The following is a 7,682-nucleotide window of genomic DNA, read 5'->3' as shown; positions in this document are numbered from 1 at the left end:
GATGTAATTGCTGTTAAAAAATATATATAAAAAATCTTATTGTTAGGAAAATAACGATTATTTTAAATCCTATAAAACTATAGTGTGCCAGTGATGTATATTTGAAAAATCTATGTAAAGTAGTTTTATCTTCTTTTTCAATTCCACAAGCAAGATGAATAACCGCAGATAATAAACTTTTTATATAAATGTAATTTAATATCTAAATTGAATTGATACGTCAATTTACTCATCATCATTCAAAATAACTCATCATGTATTCAAACGAAAATAACTGACTATTCACTTGAAATCCGCGTCGATAATATGAACAGCAGACATGGTGACTAAAAGAAATTTCTTGGAACAAAATATCAACTTCTTGAAAGATTAGTGACATCAGTGTGATCTTAGAGCTTATTAGTAAAAAAAGAAAAATTAGATGATAATTGAGCATTACAGATAAAATGTCTCTATATATTATTGCTTTGATATTTCAAATACCAAACATTTCACACAAAAGATATATTCGGTCCAATTTCAAAAAGTAGGAGTTTTACAAAGTACTTTATTTTATCATTTATACAAATTGTTTCCGAGGTCTGTGTTTAATCTCATTTCGAGCAAAAAGTCTTCTCAACGTCTTTATTTCCCACTTTTGCCTCTTCATCATAATTAAGAGATACATTTTTAATTTAAACAAGCCCAACTGAACCTTAGAAACCTCATTAATAAAAATTATGACTCTACTTTGTAAGTGTCTGCTGGTTGCGAGTGTTGAAAAGATGGGAATTCATATAACTTGTAAAATATCGCAATAATAAATGCCATCAACTCGTTTTGTGAATGCAAATGATATAAAGCAAATATGAGGGCTGTGAAAATTTAATATCAAATCTTGGAAAAAAAATATCAACTATTTTATACCAGAATTGCTGAAGTCGCAACGTCATTCAGAGCGTGCCGAGTTTTATACCTTACATAACAAACATGTTTGGATATAATGATCATATTGACATTTATATTTATTGAGATCACAACATTTAAATTTACAGACTTAGCATTTTGTAAAACAATAAATTTATGGATTAAATACATCTTGAACTCTATGAAGCTTGAATCAATTTACTCTCAGGGTGTTTTAACCACCTTAAGAAGGTAAAGATTATATAACATGTGGTATAACAAATTTGTTGGTCAATAGCCATTGATCTACTAAATATATTATATTTTATTATGTCAATGTGACAAGTCACGGAAAAAAGTTATTGCATTACTTTCAGAATACTCTTCCCTATATTAAATTAAATATGAGAATTGGCATTCTTCCATATGGCGAAGTTTTTCGCATGAAAATTCAAGATATGTTCTACGTGATCATAGAAAGAATTTGGAAGGAATGTGATATGAAAGTTTTTAATTTTATGAATGAAACAGAAAGACTAGTATAAGATGATCGATGTATGAAGAACAGAAATTTAAAATTTTTAACAAACTTTGTAAGAGATTACATTAATTTGATAGAGCACGAGATTAGAGATATATGGCGTTCAAATACTTGTGAGACCTTTTCACTTATAAATAATAAATATAAGATATATTTATTGGATATTTACTAGATATTTATTGTATCTAACACACTGTTTATATCGTAAACTACTATAAACAAACGTATAAAAATTCTTATCAACAAGAATAACAATAGCACATATGGCATACATTTGTTGGAATGTAAAATATTTGTAACTAGGTCGTTCAAACTATTGCATTGCAATTCGTAAATATTTTTACAATTATCTCTATGCATATTACAAAACTGCATACCGATTTTTAATCGTTTGCTTTATAATTGATATGAAATATGAATATTTGGCGTATGACGTTTTTGAAAAATATAGATAGCAAAAAAATATTTTATCAATCATGTGCATATCAGAATTATTTATATAGCATTTGATGTCATATTCGAGCTCGCGAAAAATAATATACGAGCTAATATATTTGCAATACTAAATTCAGTCATGCACACATCGAACGATAAATTTGCAATAATATATCAAAAAACAACGTGGATTTTATTACATTTGGAGAAAATAAATATTTTATACAAAACAATATTTTCAAATAATAACAGCTTTTGAAAACGTAAACTAGGTGTAAGTGGCATTTTGCCTTAAGGCATGAACTTCCCAAGATGAGTATACAGTCGACTTAGTTAAGAAGGTTAGAGATTATGATCTTTTAAAAGAATCTACCAAAAAGTTTTAGTTTTAGAATATTCAAAATCAGGGCAGGGTCTATGGCTAAAAAGTGGATAAAAAATAGCACTTAACTGCAAAATATGAAGGAGAAGAAGAAACTTATCAAATTTCATCGAATGGCTTTCATATTTTTGAAATCGGTGCAGCGGTTTTTGGGAAAATAAGTCCAAATGCACAAAAGTCAAATTTTGGCCAATACACACAAATCGTTGCACAATTTAGGGCAGGTCGATTTAAAGATCACTGAGGCATATATGGTTTTTGGATTCTAGGGATCAAAATAAGATACTTTGCTGAAGAAACCATACCTCTAAAATGAATTCTGATGACCCAAAGATTGTGCTCAAATTTTGAAAAAAATCCATTTTGACCTATTTAGAGTCCTCCCAATCGGGTCCAAATGTATGACCGACCCCCACTAGCTTTGTAAGGCCAATCCATCCATGAACATGGTTCACCCCTGGGACCTCCCCTGAAACGTCTCCCCTGAGAAAGTATCTTAGTTTAATTCCTAGTATCCGAAAATCATACGTAAACGACTTTTTTGGCCAATATAGCTGTATTGTACGAACATTTTCCAATTTTTGTGTCGATTCTGATTGTTTTAACGTCAAGAAAACACAAAATTAGATAATAGGATTTTCTGGTAGAATCACAGTTCTTCGTTGGAAAAGTTCTTAGTTTCAATATTACAAAAATATTGATTTTTTTAATGACTTCATAATATATTACTGCGGAAAGTGACAACTGCAAATAACTGTTGTTATCAAAATTGCCATAAATTATGTATCACGATCATTCTTAGGTGTTCTATAATAAATCGATCTAACGACTTACCATATTGCGGCACAAAATCACAACTAAGACATACAAATTATATAATAAATAATTTATTATAACCCATATAACGTAACATATAGGTGCACGGTTGCGTTTGTCAGAGAAGGCGACTTATAAAAAGTTATAATTCTTATGCAATAAATCGTGTTACGGCATAACCGTTCCAGAAATGAGTGTCTGTGTGTCTTTTACCTGTGTGGGCAGTTGTTACAGGCGACCGTGAACTTCAATTATAAAAATATTATAATAAGATCTTTGTCGATCTCATAATATACGTATAGATTGCATAACACCAATAAACACGATTTGGGAATCGACATAACGATCGTTGAGTGTTCGAATCGGTGTATTTTAACGCTGAAATTTCAATATTGATGGTAAACAACCAGACCGCTAGAAGGACGTTCTATGATATATGTAAACGGTTATATTTGACAAACTTGTATACACTATTTTTTGTGCGTGCAAATATTTTGGATAATATAATGTGTGTAATGTGAAACTTGATACTATCGAAAATAGATGTATGATAAGCTAAGCGCATTTACAAAAAAATGAATATTGAAAACTCAATATAGTAAATTTCATTGTCGAAGAGACCTATTACAGCCCTTACACTAGAAAGAGTGCATATGAACTGAAAGTAAATTTTGACACTTGTTTATACAATAGAACGAACTAAATAAAGATACTGTTTTAAACGATTATAAGATTTAAAATGATCCCGATAAAAACTTATATAAAAAATAATATCAAAGTTTTATTTTATTAAAATCTTGCTATGTCAAATAATTACGGATTTCAAAAGACAAAGTAGAAAATCTGTTACAAAGGAGTAAAGAATTTCATGCTTTATCGTGTGATGTTAATCACACTTAATCGTCTAGGATTACAACAAAAGTTATCGTTAAAAAGTCTAAAGATCTTGCATAATTAGTTGAATAACACAATTTAATCTGATCGTGAGATTTCAAAATTGAGACTCGTGTAGTAGTTTAGTCATATTGATGTAATAACGAGTAATTATACATATATAAGAACCATTGATTTTGTAAGAGTTAACCGGTTGAGAATTAGAAGCAACAAAGAGACAGGAATATCGCAAAATTGTAGATAATTAGATAAGGACAGAATTTAGTGTTGTAGAAACATTTGGATAAAAAAAATATTTTATGCATTTATTCATAATAATACCATATGAAATAAAAACTTCTTAAATAAAAGCATACATAAAGAATGGGCGACTGAAAATTCTTGTACCGAAAATTTAAGGAGTAATTTATTAAAAATTATATATCATTTTTACACAAAAAATTTTAGACTCAAATGCAATAAAATACTAATGAATAAAAATCAAAATTAGTTGGCAACCGACTAAGTTACCAAATAATTTCTTGTCTATTTCTAATATAGCCAATTGTTGGCTATAGTAGAATTAGATAAACTATTTCTGGGAATTGTTGAGGGCAGAAGGCCAAAGAAAGCTTTTAGAAATTCTCTATTTTAGCAAACTTTTCCAATATAAATAAAACACTCACAAATCAAAATCCTACAAATTCACATCCTGCAAGCTGCAGTAATCAAAATATATTCACGATTTCATAGAACGATATTTCAAATCGACATATAACACCGACCAAATGCCATATAGAAAAGTGCAAATTGCAAAAGTATTGCTAAACTTAATGCATTACATCATATATTGGTATCGACATATATGCAGGTAAATGCAACGATCGCGCATACATAACTTGATATAACCACCTGGACGGAAACGCCTGGCCAAAATTTAAAAAAAAAATTGTGGACATATACCACCAGGCTTAATGCAGTTGCATTAAAATACAACAAATAATTCAATTTATATTTCAATAATGTAGCAGCTTCTGAAAATGCTCAAGTAAATCCATCTTCAGTACTCCCCTACTTGTACATTATCATCTCCCAAGTTTGTAACTTGTTCATGTTTCAAAAAGAAATAATCTTTAATAATTAAATCCCCATCAGACTTAATAAAGCGCATCTAATATTTCATTCGAAAAGTTCTCATTCAAACAACTAATTTTGAAAATCTGGGAGATCATTCCCAGTTTCTTTTCCAACTCCTTTTTCGGTGTCAGTAGAGAAAGTTTTTGCGCTGTAACCCTAATCAAAAACATTCGCCAATGTGTGTTAACGCACCTAATGTATGATTGTGCAATTTATTAAGTCATAAAAGAATAATCTTCGCCAGCAAGACGGATGAATGATTCAAGTGCAGAACTATTACGGAGACACGTGTCATGAAGCAGCTGCAGAAGTGTTGGTTCTACAACCGCAAAGAAACAGTTCCCATATATTGTTTAAAGAAAAAATAGAGATATGTATTTTGTAATGTGAAATTTATGTAATAACAGTTATATTAGAAATAATATAATTTCGTAATACACTCAAGGTGTATTAAAACTTATCAGGTATAGATTCTGATCCGAATCGCTGAAGCTCACAGCAAAATTCTAAACTTTGATATTTTTTCAAAATTCAACCATTTATCATAGGCTTATAATACTTTAGTATGCTATTCAAGACTACAAAATTTATCGTTATACAATGGTCATAAAAATTATTTTCAACATAGAATTACGGCTTGGTCCATCTTTAACAAAAACTAACTAATGCGATTCCCAATCAATATTTTTTTAACCGTTTTTTGATTTTTTAAAATCGATTAGAAAGTGTTACCAAAAACATGCACAAAAGGTTTCACACTTTCCTATTAATTACAAAACTAGTAACCCTTATTAAAATACATCGAATGGTTTTTAAATTTTTGAAATCAGTCCAGCTATTTGTGAGAAAACATCGAAGAAAGCTCAAAATTGTTTCACATACATACACATACACACATATACTGTTTTCTCACACACATATACAATCCAAGTTTTATTGGAGTTGAGATCTTAGAAAAATAGAAGAGGTAATGGCACTCTAGAACCTCCCCCCATCAAGTAATGCCTTCGGCGGTTTTGGTGAAGACAATAGATTTAGAATCATTGACAAAAATAAGAGGCAATGGAACGAATTAGAAGGAAAGTATAATAAAAAGAGAGAATCATAGCATTCTAAATCCTACCCCCATGAAGTGATGCCCCTGCTGTTTCCTTGAGGACAAGAGGCAAAAGATAAGCGGAAGTTTTAGTCGGAATTATACCCAAAGGATGATGAGCCCGACATACCCAGACAAAAGACCTAGTCTGGGATGCCAAAAACGCATTTCCTTCACTACAAAAAGAAAAACTTTTCCGAGCTTGGTGTCAATCGATTCAGAATCACTTGAAACGCCGAGAAAACATAACAATATCCAATCAGATTTTTTCGCAAAAAACAAACTTCTTCGGAAAGCTATAGTTTTCAAGTAGGCATACATCCACATAATAAGAAAGTACAGAAATAAATTATATTTCTAACAACAAAAATTATTACTTTCATACATTTCTTTCATATTCAATTAACAAAATACTTTAAAAGCAGTCATATTAACGAAAAAGCATATAAAGTATTTAATTTAAAAATAAAAATTGTTAACCCTTTGCACTTGGATGCCGCCGTGATATATAAAAGATGTCTATCTTGACCAATATTTATCAAAAGTTGATTCAGTTCCTTCTTTCTTCTTTCAAGTCAATTCTTTCCAATGAAGAAGAGTCGAATTGAGACTCAAAACATATTGAAGTCTATCATTTTCTTAGAAACATAATTAAATTTTACTTACTAATATTTAGATAGATACTTGCCTAAAGAGCTTTATTGCCTTATTCTAACAAAGGCATTGTTATATCGAATACAAATTATTGTAGTTTGCTTAAATATAGAGCAGTACAAACTTATTTAGAAATAGATCTAAATCCAATCTTTTCAGAAAATTCGCGAATTTAAGTATAATACGATCGGTTCGGTTGGGTGTATCGACGGCCTATCAGTTCGCTTTATACGTTTGCAGAAATGACCCACTTAACGGTCCCGGGTTTCACTTGTGTAATCCTATTGTGCAAAGCGCGCTTTGCGTTGCGCGAATGTTACAGGCATTATGTAATAGAAAATATGTATATGTGTATATATGGAGATGAATAACAATTATGTACACTGTGAGCTTTGAACTACGACTTAATTAGTTATTAGAAAAAAATATGAATGCTCTATATAAAAATTGAATGGGACACATCATGGGAAACGACACTGGAAAAAGGGGAGAAAGTTTATATAGGTACATTTTAGCAGTTGATATATTAATTTATTGGAATTACAATCGATCAACAATGTTATATTTTAATAATCAGTAAACTCTATAATAAATAATTTATAAATAAAATCCTACAAAAAAATTTCATCTTATGAGCAAAAAGCTATTCCAGTCAAATTTTTGATTTGCCTCCTTTGGTTACTTTCCTTTGATATTTTAGTATAATCGTGTTCTGATATTTTAGATACTCTACTTTCGCGAAATCCAATTCGGGTCAATTTATACAGATATCAATTTTCATAGACTTTATATAACGTATATGTTATAACTTATTCAAGCTGATTCAAGTTATTCATATTCTCTTACAAAAAATCCCATAATTT

This window comes from Ctenocephalides felis, unplaced genomic scaffold (assembly GCF_003426905.1).
Source record: "Ctenocephalides felis isolate EL2017-DRISC unplaced genomic scaffold, ASM342690v1 CF-g0.4_SCAFFOLD_01170, whole genome shotgun sequence".
NCBI lineage: Eukaryota > Metazoa > Arthropoda > Insecta > Siphonaptera > Pulicidae > Ctenocephalides > Ctenocephalides felis.
This window is presented reverse-complemented; position numbering follows the sequence as displayed.